Raw genomic sequence first — 15,997 nt, 5'->3', positions numbered from 1 at the left:
CAGTGCCTAGCACAATCAAGCCTCGTCTTGGTTGCAGCCTGTGGGTGCTACCATAAAACAATTAACAAATTGTTGATGCAGGCAGTTTTTGTGGGGGCTGGACTGGACTGCCAGGGAGAGAAAAACTAGTGATTGACTTTGGGTGTGTGTGACTGTCATCCCAGAGCGCCCCCTTCTGTCACTGTGTGGTGCAGCAGCCACTGAGCCTTCATGTCCCAGCTGCTTTTCCACTGCTTTTCTCAGTCTCCAACACCTTCTGGATTGCAGAAACTTAGTCCTTGAAGCTATGCCACTCACAGTTCTTCCCCTTCCAGGGCACTCCCAGTCCAACTCAAGTACAAAGAAACGTAAACCAAATCTTCCGATTCCTCCAGGAGGATCTGCTGGGCATCTGTCATCCCTGGCCAGCCCTATCTCCTTCACTTAGAGCCTCAAATCTGCTCTTTCTCTGCCTCCCCCTCCAACTGAGCAGGACTCTTCCTGTTAAGTGTCTCTCAAGCAAACTGGTTCCTTCTCCAGGTGATTGGGCTTTCGCTGGCCCATTAACCCTTTCCTAGCTTGCATGGAGGCATGCACACCCCACTACACACCCTCCCACCTATTAGTGTCCCCGTCATGGTACATAGGTTCTCTTCCCTCAGGGTTTCAAGGTCTCCAGCTCTCCTTCTCACTCACTACCCAGTGATCTCTCTCTTTCTGAGTTGCTCAACAGTCCTCAACCAGCTGCCCTTTTTCTAAAAGTGTAATTTGCTGTCTGTACTTTGTGGCTACTCGTTGCAGCCCTTGACCCTTCATGACAGGACCCACACACCAGGTGTCTTCTGACTCCCCTTCCTCAAGGGAAAAGCCCTTTCTTCCTTGGCCTCTTACCCAGGCCCTGGCATGCTGACGAGAGGCTGTAGTCATTCATAGAGCTCCTGATTCTGTATCAGGAGCTGCCTGAGTCTCTACTGTAAACCATTCCAGCCTGTCATGAGCTTCCACTTCCTGGCAACCTTTGTCTGGAGCATAGTCAACTCCTGCTCCAGCATCAAGCACTGCTGCTTCCCATACTCCCTCCACTACCCTACATGGTGCTATCTTTTCCTCCAATTTTGTCATCTGCTCAGTAATCTTCTGCTGGGAGACGCTTCTGTTTTCCAGCTCTTCTCAATAGTCTTTCAACTGTTCCCATAAGCTCTGAAGAGGATCAGGCGCTTCCTTTCAGCTTTCTCACTTGTACACCCAGCTTCCTCCACTTCTTTTCTGATGAACGGTTGGTCTTCCCCCCTAGGCTGTCAGTCTAGATTCATGACACCTTTCCTCTCCACCATTTTTTGTGCTACTTTCCTCCACATTTGGGCTGAAAAATCTCACCAGTCTCTTCTCAAGAACACTGGCCACAGAAGACCCTTTACTACCCCAACACATACCCAACCTCTCTGGCCCTGTACCCCCAGCTCTACCTCTTCGATGGGGTAGGCCCCATATCTCATTATGCACACGAGACATGCACAGGGAGGTGTTAGTCCATCTTCTTTGCCAAAACCTCATTTTCCCCCAAAAGGCTGTCCTTATGACCGGAGTCCATGAGGCCTTCCACTGGCATGCTTCCCAGCTTGTCTGGTACCATGTATGGTTGAGTCCTGGTACCATTCCTAGCTATAACAGCAGCCCAGGTGATCATTATCCATTGGCTGGCAGGGAAAAAAGGGAGGGATTTTGCTTATATATCAAAATTGTGGTGAAGTTGAGATAGAAGTGAGAGGCAGACCTGTTGAAAGGCTCTGAGTCACGATAAAAGGGGTAATACACAAGGATGTCATGGGAAGGGCCTACTGTAGACCACCCACCCAGGAAGAAGAGGTAGATGAGGCTTTTTTTTTTAAGCTACTAACAAAATTATCCAAAGCACAGGACTTCATGGTGCTGCGGGATTTCAACTATCCAGACATCTACTGCAAAAATAATAACAGCAGGGCAAAAAATATTCAATAAGTTCTTGGAGTGCATTAGAGACAACTTTTTATTGTGGAAGGTGGAGAAAGTAATTAGGGGATAAACTGTTTTAGATTGGATTATGACAAATAAGGAAGAACTGTTTGAGAATTTGAAAGTGGAGGCAGCTTAGGGTGAAAATGATCATGAAATGACAAATTCATTATTCTAAGGCATGGTAGCAAGAGAAAACAACAGACCACAGACAGTGGACTTCAATAAGGCAGACTTTTGGCAAACTCAGAGAATTGGTAGGCAAGATCTTGTGGCCAGCAAAACTAAGAGGGAAAAAGAGTTCAGGAGAGGGGGAAGTTTTTTTAAAGAGACTTTATTAAGAGCACAAGAACAAACTATCCCAATGCATAGAAGAGATAGGAAGTTTGGTAAGAGAACATCCTGGTTTAACCAGGAGGTCTTCAATGACCTGAAATTAAAAACAGAAAGTCACAAAGAAAGGAAAATTATGTCAAATTATGAATGAAAGTCCAAGGCACAAAATGAGATTAAACTAACTAGGGGCATAAAGGGTAACAAGAAAACTTTTTAAAAATACCTTAGAAGACAAAGGAAGATGAAGGACAACTCAAAAGAGGAGGGAAAGACAGTAACAGAAAACACAAAATTACACAAGTGTTAAATGCTTTTTTTGTTTCACTTTTCACCAGAAAGGTTAGCAGTGATTGGATGACTAACATAGTGAACATCAGTGTAAATGGGGTAGTATGTGAGGCTAAAATAGGAAAATAAGTTAAGAATTACTTAGACAAGTTAAGAGTCCTTTGGCACCTCATAGACTAACAGACGTATTGGAGCACGAGCTTTCGTGAGTGAATACTCACTTTGTCAGATGCATGTAGTGGAATTTTCCAGAGGCAGGTGTTTATATGCAAGCAATAATCAGGCTGGAGATAACGAGGTTAGTTCAGTCAGGGAGGATGCGGATGAGGCCCTCTTCTAGCAGTTGACACCTCATCCTCCCTGATTCAACTAATCTCGTTATCTCTAGCCTGATTCTTGCTTGCATATATATATCTGTCTCTGGAAATTTCTACTACACGCATCCGACAAAGTGGGTATTCACCCACGAAAGCTCATGCTCTTATACGACTGTTAGTCTATAAGGTGCCACAAGACTCTTTGCTGCTTTTACAGATCCAGACTAACATGGCTACGCCTCTGATATTAGACAAGTTAGATGTCTTCAAGTTGGCAGGGCCTGATGAAATACATTGTAGAATACTTTCAGGAACTGGCTGCAGAGGTCTCTGAGCCATTAGCAATGATCTTTGAGAACTCATGGAGGGTAGGAGAATACCACAGAAATGGAAAAGGGCAAATACAGTACCTATTTATAAAAAGGGGAATAAGCACAACCCAGGGAATTATAAATAAGTCAGCTTAACTTTCGTACACAGAAAATAATAGTCCAAATCATCAAACAATGAATTTGTACGTATCTAGAAGACATAAGATGACAAGTAATGGCCAACATGGATTTGTCAAGAATAAAGTATGTCAAACCAACCTAATATCCTCCTTTTGACAAGTCAACAAGCCTTGTGGATAGGAGGAAGCAGTCAGTGTGGTATATCTCAACTTTAGTAAGGCTTTTGTACTGTCTCACATGACCTTCTCATGAACAAACTAGGAAAATATACTTGAGATGAACCTACTATAGGGTGAGGCACAACTGATTGGAAAAATCATACTGAGTGTAGTTATCAATGGTTCACAATCAAGTTGGAAGGGCATACTGAGTGGGGTCCCGCAGGATCTGTCCTGGGTCTGGTTCTATTCAATATCTTCAAAAATGATTTGGATAATGACATAGAGAGTGCACGTACAAAGTTTGTAGTTGCAAGTGTTTTAGAGAACAGGGTCATTATTCAAAATGATCTTGACAAATTAGAGAAATGGTCCAAAATATATAGGATGAAATTCAATAAGGAACAATGCAAAGTACTACGCTTAGGAAGGAATAATCAGTTGCACACATACAAAATGGGAAATGACTGCTGTCATAAACATACAGCTAAGGGTAGCATCAAATCCCTTCTTTACCTTTAAGGGGCTAAGAAGCTCAAATAACCTGGTTGGCACATGACCAAAAGGACCAATAAGGAAAGAAAATACTTTCAAATCTATGAGGGGAGGTTTTTGTTTGTGCTCTCTTTGTTGTTCTCTCCAGGACAGAGAGGGACCAGGACAGGAAAAACCATCTCCTAAAACCCCACCTGAAATAAGCATCCAAGTTTACAAAAATTGTAAGTAATAGCAAGGAAATGCGTTAGCTTATGTTCTATTTTAGCTTGTGAATTTTCCCTATGCTAAGAGGGAGGTTTATTCCTGTTTTTTGTAACTTTGAAGTTGAGCCTAGAGGGAACCCTCTAGTGTTTAAAATCTTATTACCCTGTAAAATTACCTTCCATCCTGATTTTACAGAGGTGCTTCATTTACTTTATTCTTTATTATAAAGTTCTGCTTTTAAGTGTCCTAAAAACGCAAGGGTCTGGTCTGTGCTCACTTTGTTAACCTATCTGGTTAGTATTTTATTCTCAAGCCTCCCCAGGAAAGGAGATGAAGGGCTTTGGGGGGATATTTTGGGAAATTAGGAACTCCAAGTGGTCCTTTTCCTGAATTGTTGTATAACTCACTTGGTGGTGGCAGCAATACCGTCCAAGGACAAGGAAAAAATTGTGCCTTCAGGAAGTTTTTAACCTAAACTGGTAGAAATAAACTTAGGAGTCTTTCATGTGGGTCCCCTCATCTGTACCCCAGAGTTCAGAGTGGGGAGGGAACCCTGACAACTGCCTAGGAAGGAGTACTGAAGAAAGAGATCTGAGTGTCAAAAGCTAAAGGAGAGTCAACATAATACTGTTGCAAAAAAAGCAAACAACATTCTGGGATGTATTGGAAGGAGAGTTGTAAGCAAGACTCAAGTAGTAATTCTTCCACTCTACTCAGCCCTGAAGAAGCCTCAACTGGAGTATTGTGTCTAGTTCTAGGCACCTTATTTCAGGAAAGATATGGACTAATTGAAGAAAGTCCAGAGGAGAGCAACAAAAATGGTTAACGGTCTAGAAAATATGACCTATGAGGAAAATTTGGGGAAAAAATGGGTTTGTTTAGTCTGGTGAAGAAAGGCTCAGGAGGGATATGATAACAATCTTCAAGTACATAAAAGGTTGTTATAAGGGAGAGGGCGATAAATTGTTCTTCCTTATCTCTGAGGACAAGACAAGAAGTAATGGGCTTAAATTGCAGCAAGGGAGAATTAGGTGAGATATTAGGAAAAACGTCAGGGTAGCTAAGCACTGATAAAAGTTACCTAGGGAGGTTGTGGAATCTCTGTCATTTTCTAACCTGTTCTTAAAAACCTCCAAACAATGGTCAGGGATGGTCTAGATAATAATTAGTCCTGGGTCCAGGGGACTGGACTAGATGACTTACCAAGGTCCCTTCCAGTCCTGCATTTCTAGGATTCTCAGCTGATACTCCCAGGCTTGGCACATTTGAAGCACAACACTGGATTTCCTCAGCCACCCCAGAAGCATTTCCACTAGGTTTCAGGACTTACCAGGGCCCTGGTAGCACCCAAGCATTTCTTGGTTTGGACTCCTTGGGACTCTCTCCCTTTGAGAGGTTCCCTGTGACTCTCCAGATTGGGGTATACCCTCTTCTGGTCTGCTCCCTCTCTCTTTGACTGTTCCCCCTCTGACAGAGCAGAGCTCTTTGTACTTTCTTCCTTGCACTCTGGCTCCTGCTCCAGGTGTCTCAGTTTGGACTAAATGGCCCTTCAGTAGCCCATTAACCCCTTCCTGCCTTGCCTGCAGGCTTGTGTGCTCCATTACAGTGACCTTTTCCTGAGTGTTACTTTAGCTTTACATAGTTATCAAACAACTTAGCATTGAAAGGGATTCCTTCCCAGAGGGAGCACCGCGAGCTGTATCTCTCAGAGCTTCCTGGGTTCACCCACTTTTGCACCCATTTGGGTGTGTGTGTGTTGCAGCCCACTTCTTCCCGTGGGAACTGAACTCCAGTGGGTGGTGGGTAAATAGAGCTGTGTGCTCTCAGGGGTGATCAAAGCACACACTCTGCAATTCCACCTGACCTATTACTTGGGACACTCAAGTGTGGTGGAAGGAAGACTTTGTCTCTCCCACCGGGTAGATTTGGATCTGGATTTTGGTTGCCGCCATCTTTCAAAGTTTGGGACTGTCTGGTTCCACGGCTTAAAATCCAGATCTAGGTTTAGGCTGCTACCAGAACCAGGTGTGTTGAAACATGGCAAGACAGTCCAGAGTCATCAAAACAGTCTGTGACCCACAGCTCTGGCGTGGGAAATTCCTTAGAAAAGCTTATGCTTGTGAGCAAAGCTGAGCGAATATAACTGCATTTTCCATGGGGGCACTAAGTAAAAAAATCCAAACAAATTTTTGATTTGTTTCAAACTAAAACTGATTTTTTTAAATTTGTCTTTCTGAAACAAAAGAAACAGAAACATTTTGGTTCAGATCAAGAGACACATGAAATGAAGAGAAAACCTGAAAGCAAAATAATTTGTTTCCAGGTTTGTGTTTAATTTAGTTTTGGGGTGTTTTCATCTCTCCCTCATTTTTTTCCCTCAAAACAAAAATGTCATTTCAAAATGAAGTGTTTTGTTTCAGAATGGTAGAAACAAACTGTTTGGACTTTTTCAAATTTTCCTCCCCAAATGTTTCATTTAGTCTGAAATGATTAGTTGAATTTGCTCCGAGTTTGGAAACCATTTCAGTGCCCTCTCCACCCAAAATGCACTTGGTAACTCTCCACAAGTTCTGCGTATGAAGTTTCCAGGCTAGGGCCCTGATCCTGCAAAGAGAACTGCGCCGTTGTAACCCTCTGTCACACAGAGTATGTCCACACTGCCAAGAAAAACGCAGGGCTGAGTCTTAGAGTCAATTGGGCTGGGACTTGCAGGGCTAAACATAGCAGTGTAGATGTTCCCTTTATAGTGTCCCATTGACCAGTGACTCAAGCAAGAGGCTGAGACAAGCCTCAGGTTGCTTCTCCAAACCTCTTGACGTTTGCTCCAGATTTCCCTTCATAGCATTCGAAAGCATAATCAGATCCCTTAGAGGGAGTGCAAGGTTTTATAGCAGATACCTTATGTCCTTTGCAGCACATTAGCCCTATTTTTAGGGCAGAAAGACCCGGGAGACACCAAGGGACCAAAGATAGCCAGTGCGCCTTAAAATCTGCATAGGGAGGAGGCAGGGAGAAGGAGATTATTGTGGATTAAAAGTCTGTTCCATATTCTGCTGCCTGGCCCCACCCCAGTCCACCACTGCTCTGTTAAGCAACCTTTGTTGGATGGAAATAAGGGAAAGCCACATGAAAAATAAGGGACTATGCTTTATTTTAAGGGTCAGTTTATGGAAACACCATTTCCTTTAGCATACCATGTATTTTTCTCTCAAGTGTATATTCCTACTTCCCTCAAGCATCCAATGCAATTTTCATAAGTTTCAATTTAAATTTAAAAATGGTACTTATTACTGATTTTAATACATCTTTAAATAGGGGTGTGTGTGGGAAATCAATGAAGTAAGGGATGGTCCCTTAAAATAAGGGACAAGTGCTCACCCTATCCCTTAGTTTTGCACATTCAGCTCCCCGATAAGATCAGGAGTGGGGATCTCTCTGATCCTTAAATTTCTCCCTCTATTGCCCCCAGACCTTGTGCCACATGACCCCTCCCCATTCTCCCAACCCAGCACCTGACATCTCTTTCCATATATATGTGAAGATTTTATTTAATCCATCTGTCGGGAAATAACAGGTACTTAAAACTCCCCTCTCTTTGGCTCGGGTTTTATAGAAATTCATTATTACAGAGCTAAACATTAACTCTTCATTCTCAGGTTTGTCTGTCTTAACACAGGCAATGCTAAAATTATCAGTGAGGCTGAAGCGGTACGTATAACCTCCCAGTCACCCTTGTTTGGAGCAGATGTAGCTTTCCTGCCATAATCATTGTTTTCTTCCCTTCTCTGTCTCTCTTTTTGGAGATGTGTTTCTCTCTGACTGTGATTCCACAGTGGCAGAAAGGGGTCAATCTGTAAAAGATGGACTCAGCCAAGCTTTTCTAGCTCTTTCCTGCTGATGGCAATTATCTGGAGATTGGCAGCGATCCCAGAAACCTGCAGTTCCTGCAGCCCTGCTGCTCAGGGCCTGCTCCACAAAGCTAGCATCCTAAGAGGATCACTTGGTGTGGTGCCCAGGAAATGACAAACAGAAAAGGTCACACGTACTCCAAAAAGATATACTGCTCGGCAAATTTAATTGACATTGTGCAGCTTTTCAAAACATCCCTGCAGACATTCCAGCATTTAACAGATGCAAGCAAAGAACAGCAAAATAACAGAGCTTTAAAAATAAAAATATACATCCTCCGCAAAAGGACTCATTTCATATTCTGATAACACTGAGTATATTTGATCAAGATAGTTTATCGTTACTCCCAGCCCTGGTGTGTAATTTGTCAGTCCCCACCCATGCTTTTTAAATCATCAAGCTTTCTTTGAACACAGTAACAGTCTGTTGTTCTCCTTGCGTGTTTGTCTGTTACCATATTGTGTGAAGAATTCCTGTCAAGCATACTGCACTCTGGAGCTTTCAACAGTGCTTCCTATGTTATTTGGCCATGGGGAAGATGCTGTCTGTATCAATGGGTGTCTCTTTTTTTAAAGGTGTCTGACAACTAGCTCTATTAGCAAGAGGTGATTGGAAAGCAAGAGGGGGCCAAGAGGAAACCAGAGTGAAGGCAGGAAGCCCTGATTCATCATAGAATGTGCTCAAGAAGGATTCCACTCATCAGATTATGTTTATTTCAACCTCATTTTGTTAGGAGCATATAAAACCCAGGGCTGTTTTGTGTGTGTGTGTTAAACTCTGATTTTTTGACATACTGGGAGAAAAACCAACTGGGTATGATTAATGGGAATGGAACAGACATGTGACAAACCTCATGAATTTCCAAAACCTCATCAATACAATTTGAAATTAAAGGAACCAATGGAGAGAACTTGCCTTTATGGTTAGGGCTGTGTGAATGCCAGAATTTGGATGGCAGGGACTGGAAGTGAATCAAGGTTTGAGTTTAATTCATTCATCTTTCCTCTGTTCTAATGAATAGATTTACACCTTCTGGCTGCAGTATACAATATATGTGGTAAAGGAGCAGTGGCATAGTAATAGCTACAAACCTCCGTTTGGATAGATGGCCAACACCCACTGATGCACTATTAGATTGTAAATTCCTCAGGGCTCTTTGACGGTGTCTGTACAGCACAGAGCTCAAGAATCTACTGGGGACTATATTTATTGTTTAAGATTCAGTTTGAGAGCAGCCTGGGCAAAGTTTTCAAACCTGGGTGCCTAAAGTGAGACATTTATATCCATATCTGGGCACCTCAGTACAGGGTGTTGTGGGTGCACAGGACCTTTGAAAGTTGGTCACTTGTTTAGGTGCCTAAATGCGGATTGAAAGGTCTCACTTTTGGCACTCAAGTTTGAAAAAGTTGACCTATACTGGCAGAGGTGGTCACTATTATTTTTCCCTGGGGGTGTTACAATCCCCACTCCACCCAAGGCCCTGCGCCCACTCCCTCCCTTCCCCCCAAGACCCTGCCCTTGCTCCACCTCCTCCCCAAGGCTCCCACCTGCCCCCACTCGCTGCTCTCCACCCTCCCCGAGCCACCAAACAGCACGGCCAAAAGCTGTGGCTGGTGGGTGCTGAGTACCCACTATCTTTTGCTCCTGTCCTGGAGCACCCACGGAGTTGGTGCCTATATAGACTGGTATGTCTCTAAAGTCTTAATCCTATCATACAAAGCTATGACAGAGCACTACAACTTGACTGGACCATACTGACCACAGCTAAGGAAAAAAGTCTCACTGTGTGTAAAAAATCACTAGGAAAACATGTTTTCAAGAGTTTTTGAAGATGGTTTGCTTTAAGATGTTTGTATTTTCTGGTATACACAGTACTTTGGTGATAAAATATGGATTGGAGGCTTTCAAGGTTATCTCTAATCATCATGATAGGTAGGTAAATGTCACTATTCTCCTCCAAACGGCCAACTGTCCTACCTACAATGCCACAACATGAGTGAGACAGTTTGGAATAGAATCCAGTACTCCCAGAAACAAAGGAGACAAAATATATTACTGTAAATTCTACAAGAGAGACAAGGTGGGCGAGGTAATATTGGACCAACTTCGGTTGTTGAGAGAGATGAACTTTTGAGGTGCTCTTCCACCACCAGAAGTGGATCCCAAAAAAGATACTACTTCACCCACCTTATCTTTCTAATAGCCTGGGACCAACATGGCTATAACTACACTGCAAACAGTGATGTAAATACTCTGACAATCCTGGGGATTTATGTGAAGTGTCACAGGAAGACAGTAAATGTGGCTTGGTGAAACTTTTTAAACACTTTTCATTGCTAATATTCTGCAAAGTAATTCTTAGTCAGTTTGTACAACATGTAATTTGCTTTTCTCCCATTTCCCACCTCATTTAATTGATTAGAGCATGAAGACCTCAACATGTTAAAACTTCAGGCTACATAGGTTCAGAAAAGCTGACTCCCCAGACTTCAACACCATCTCGTTAAACTAGTGAAACATTCAGAATCTGAATATCTAGGTATTTCTGAGAATATATCACTTTGGCAAGACTTAATCCACTATGAACTATTACCAGAGAGAACTAAGTGACAAAGAGAGTAAGCTCAGAGAAACGAAAGTACACAATTTAATTAAAATGCTCCCCTTTTAATTCCAAATTATTGTCATGTTCTAGTTCACTCTTTGGGTAGAAAGCGTATAATTGAATTATTTCTTGTTATGATGGATTCACTCTAACACTACACGATTGTTTAAGAAAGAAAGTGTTGAATAATACTGTATACAAATGAAACTGTGGGAAAATCAAGGTAGGTGAATGTAATTACTTGACATCCCTTTTATCTATATTTCAGGGTTTTCTATTGCTGCCCATGACTGCAGTACCGGAGTGCCTCTCACATAAAATCATTAGCAACAGTGAAGTCCCCAGGGTGCTTCATGGAGTCTCTGCCTCTTGGGTAAAAACTCTACTTGGGCTAGGGACTAATTCTTTAGGTTTTATTAGCTCTCTCTTTTTTGGGGTAGCATGGTTGGAATTTAGGGGGAGACCGCTTTGTCCTCAGCTTTCACATGCTTAATCCTGGACCTAATGTTGCGTATAATATTGTTATGGGGTCATTCCTCACCCAAGTTATTCTTTGCAATATTCCCCCTCCAAGTTTTGTACTGGCCTGACCCCACTACATTTGTGAGAACTGACGGGAACCACAGAACAAGGTCACCTTACTGTAGACCACCAACAAGCAGCTCTGTGAGAAGAATTTTGCCCATGAACAGGAATACATTTGTTTTCAGCAGACCAAAGCCAGTGGAAGTTTTGCCAGTGACCTCAGTGGAGCAGGAGTTGGTCCTGACAAAGCAGTTGCATTCAGCTGAGGTAGAAGAATAAAGTGTTCATGTATTTTAGAAACTAGCGAGTAGGTCAGAGACTGTGACTCCTTGATTTTGTTTTAAGTAGAGTATCATTTCTCTATTGTCAGTATTGGGACAAAGGTTTCATCTATGCCAAATCACCAGTTTTGAATCTGAGCTGGAGTAGATGGACTGTAATCAGAGGAATTACAGAATTCCTGTGGGCAAGTCATTTAGTCTCCTTGTGCCCGTCTACAGCACCTTTCACCTTCACAGGGTTGTTGAGAGGATAAACGTTCAGATGTTTGTCATAGAATAACAGGGTTGGAAGGGACCTCAGGGATCGGATGCTATAATAATGGGGGTGCCATCCAGAGATGGTTCCAAACATAACCCATTTCTCTGAGTGTCCCTGTAGCTGTACCCTTTGGGGTCACAACTCGAAACACAAATGGGATAAGGCAGTTACTCAACCCACATGCTGAGGAAGTGGAACTGCTGCCCTGCATCTTGGGTAGGGAAACGTAGATTTCACCCGCCTAGAGCCTGATTACTTGGTGTTGGCTCATTCCATAAGTCACGTGGAATTGTTTCTATTCCCTAACTGGATGGGCTTTTGCACTGAATTAATTCAGTTCCACATTTCAAAGAATATTATCAAAGACTCATTTTGCAATTTGCGGCAGGAACATGCAATCATTTGATCTTAACATTTACAAGTGTTCATTGTAACAAAGTTCAGATGTCAGAATGTGGACATGAAAAGGTTGGGCATGCGTTTGAATTAAAATTTGCTTTCAAAGTTGGGGAAAATATTTGCAGACCTTCCTCCTCTGCCCTATTATCATTACAGCACGGGGCTGGGGTGGGGGGAATGGATGAATGTTCATGTTGCACGCCCTGTCAGTACCTGGCCTGGGCTAGGGAAGCTAATGATTCAACCAGCAGACCAAATTCGGTGATGAATCCTGGTCACTTGCCACTTGAAACTTGTTGCGCATATGCTAAGAAGATTACAACACAACTACAGCTAGTGCAGTCTGGATACCAGTGTAATCAAGGCTTCAGATAACAGCCTACATTTTCTGCCAGTTTAACTCTACCAGTGGTGTTGGGCCAGAAGAGAATTTAGACCATCATGTTTTCAGAGCTCTTCATATCAAGAGCATGGTTAAATAATGGTTTATAAAATGTGAAACTGAAGCTGATTAATACAGCATCACATTGCTTAACAAAGTCTTAAGATTTCTGCAGCCAACACTACATATGATTTGGAATCAAAATAGCCACACGATTACTTGCATTCATGACTCCCTACCATAAGTAATCACAGACAATGGGTCAAGTTTGTGATACAATTCACATAAGTACCTTTCACTTCAGTATATAGGTATCAGCACAAGGGAATAGGATGTAATCTAAAACCTACTGACTTGAACAGGAGTTTGTAGTCAATGGAGAATGTGCTTTGGTTAAGGCCCATAGTTCCTTCTGCTGAGAAAATACTGCACCAATCAAAAAACTCTTCAGACACTAAAGCATAATATTCCAATGTTCTACTTTTGGATCACACTCCACTGCACAACTTTCCTTCCCACGTGAGAGGATAAGAATAAATACCATATGACAGATGTTAGTCCTGTTACTTAATGCACTACTGGAAGATGCTCAGATACTACAGTGATGAGCATGGTATAAAAACCTATCTAGAACAGAATGATGAAAAATATTGTAATATTGTCCCCTCCTCATTAGTCCAGAGAAGAGCAACAAAAATGAGTAGAGGTCTAGAAAACATGACCTATATGGGAAGATTGAAAAAATTGCGTTTGTTTCGTCTGGAAAAGAAAAGACTGAGAGGGGACATGATAACAGTTTTCAAATATGTAAAAGGTTATTACAAGGAGGAGGGAGAAGAATTGTTGCTGCTAACCTCTGAGGATAGGACAAGAAGCAATGGGTTTAAATTGAAGCCTGGGACATTAGGTTGGACATTAGGAAAAACTTCCTGACTGTGAGAGTGGTTAAGCACTGGAATAAATTGCCTAGGGCGCTTGTGGAATCTCCCTCACTGGGGATTTTTAAGAGCACGTTGGACAAACACCTGTCAGGGATGGTCTAGGTAATACTTAGTCCTGCTAAGAGTGCAGGGGACTGGACTAGATGACCTCTTGAGGTCCTTTCCAGTTTTATGATTAACTGGGTTGTAGGTGGGTGTGGTTTGAGAGAGACTAAGGGACTAGGGCACATTGCCTTGAAGTTCGTACTACAAGGGTATGAATAACAATGCACACAAAAGCGTTGTGCTGTAATTCCCCTGTGTGAATGCTGCAGTTGTGAACTTAAAGGTTCCTATTTGACATTAATGCAGTCCTGTTTGAAGAGGACTACAATGACACAAACTAAGAAACTTTTCATTTGTGATCAAAGGTTCACACAGGGGAATTAGAGTTGCAATTTGGTGTGCTCGGCTATTCACACCCCCATAGTATGAACTGCGGGGAAGTATAGACAAGTCCAAATTGTCCTTTCGATAGGTGGAGCTTCCTGTTGCCAGTTCTAATGGAGGCAGGTGCTGCAGTGTGTGAGGGCTTTGGCTGTATTAAAAGTTGGTTGGATTTTTAGATAACGAAGCCTTGCCTCATTCCTTCAAATACCTCTGATGTTACAATATCAAGGTGACTTCATCAATAGGCAGGTGTACCTCAGGTTAGAATCTGCATTACCCAGTGTGCAAGAGGATCCACTTTCTCAAACTTGGTCCATCCAGGTCTCATTAGCTACTTGTCAGATGCCCGATTCAAACATACTACTACTAAGTGCTCTTTTCCTGTGTTGTTCACCATCCCCTTTAAGTCAAGGGAAGTGTTGTGGGTAAGAAGAGCATGGGACCAAGCCCATAGGTGGTACCCTTAAAATAAAAGGAAAGATGTCAACTTTTGACTTCATGGTTGCACAAAGGATAAAGCTCCCTGGAAAAGCTATTAATTGATTGTCCCGAGCACTTACATAGATTTTACAGGCCAGAAAGTAACAAGGTTGGGGAAATAGCCCTATTCTCCATCCCCTTCAAATAGTCCTACTGGGAGAATATAGTTGGTGCAGACGGGAAGTAGAAATTGAATCTCTGAAAAGGAGATATCAGTGCTATTTTCCAGCATTCTCCGCCAGTGTCATGAGATGTGTTCTGCTTTGATCTGTGCTCTGCAGACAAAGTCCCTGAGCAATGCACACCACAATACAGCTGTAACTCAAAGAGTCATGCTTGGGCTCTTTATAAAGTGCATTAATTCTTGCTAATTTGCCTTCTCCCACTGCAGTAAAAGGAGACAGAACTGAAAGGGCCAGTCACTCAGAAGGACATGAAGGGAGTCCAGGATGTTTAGAAGGACGTGAAAGGATTCAGGGGTTGGTTCTGACCAGCAATAGAAGTGGCTTCCTCCGATTCTCACTAAACCGAGGACAGTCATTGTAACAATCAACGAGACATACTGAGCACAGGAATGAAGTGCTATGGCTGTTGGCACCAGATGTTGAAGACCAATTAAGTCACCAAAAATGTATGCTGCAGATCCCCGCATTTTATGCCCCAAAATAGAGACTTCTCCCAAACCATCGTGATGTGAACATGCATCTCTTGAATATTTTATATTTTGGTTTAGTATCTAAAGTGAAACATCATTAAACTAGCTGCTCAGTCAGACATTAAGAATAACACACTGATAAGGCACCAAAATAAAGCCAAATGGTTTTAAAGGTCATTCTGTCGGTCTCTCATCTAACAAGGATTTTATAGCAAGCTCATTAACATGGTATCTGATCCCCTACTATGCTGTTCCACATTTTCCATATTTGGTAGTGATCTCGGTACTAATCTGAAATATATATTCATGTGGGACATACACACTATCATATAGACATACAGGGAATAGCCTGATCTAGTGGATCAGGCACTGAGTTTGGGGCCAGGAGACCTGGGTTTAATTTCCAGTTCTGCCATTGACCTTCTCTGTGACCTTGAGCAAGTCAGTTCCCCTCTCTGCTTCTCCCAGCCTTTGTCTTGTCTATTTAGACTAATCTCACTGGAGCAGAAACTGTCTTTACTACATGCATGTAGAGCATTCAGCTAGTGCCCCATCACAGCTGGGGTCTCAAGGCACTATTGTAATACAGCTAATGGTTCCCACTATCGTTCTCAGCACTCAGTGATGTTGAAATGCTACATGTGTGGTTTCGTTTGGGAGGTAGTCACCTTGAACAACGCAGGACATTTTACATGACTATCAAAGCTCTCATCCTGAAATATTCCAAAGCAATATGCAGACTTTAGGTCAGACTGTGCAACGTAAGCAGTGATGAACACTTCCTCCTGAACTTAATCTCATGGACTTGAATGAGGTGACTTGCAGGGTAAACGCTCACCAGAATGAATGAGGACTACAAAAATAAGGCTGTTTTTGAGTCATAATGATCCCCCTAGAAGAGGGCATGG

General features: G+C 42.5%; 1 long non-coding RNA gene across 1 annotated transcript; it reads left to right on the top strand.

The window, feature by feature from the left end:
- Nucleotides 1-4,151: 4,151 nt before the first annotated feature.
- LOC116818223 (uncharacterized) lies at nt 4,152-15,248 on the top strand. Its single transcript, XR_004372116.2, has 3 exons — nt 4,152-4,241; nt 7,694-7,798; nt 14,826-15,248. It is a non-coding gene; the product is annotated as an uncharacterized LOC116818223 (long non-coding RNA).
- The last annotated feature ends 749 nt before the right edge of the window (nt 15,249-15,997 follow it).

Source organism: Chelonoidis abingdonii, chromosome 6, assembly GCF_003597395.2.
Source record: "Chelonoidis abingdonii isolate Lonesome George chromosome 6, CheloAbing_2.0, whole genome shotgun sequence".
In the NCBI taxonomy this organism is placed as follows: Eukaryota; Metazoa; Chordata; order Testudines; family Testudinidae; genus Chelonoidis; species Chelonoidis abingdonii.
This window is presented reverse-complemented; position numbering and strand designations above follow the sequence as displayed.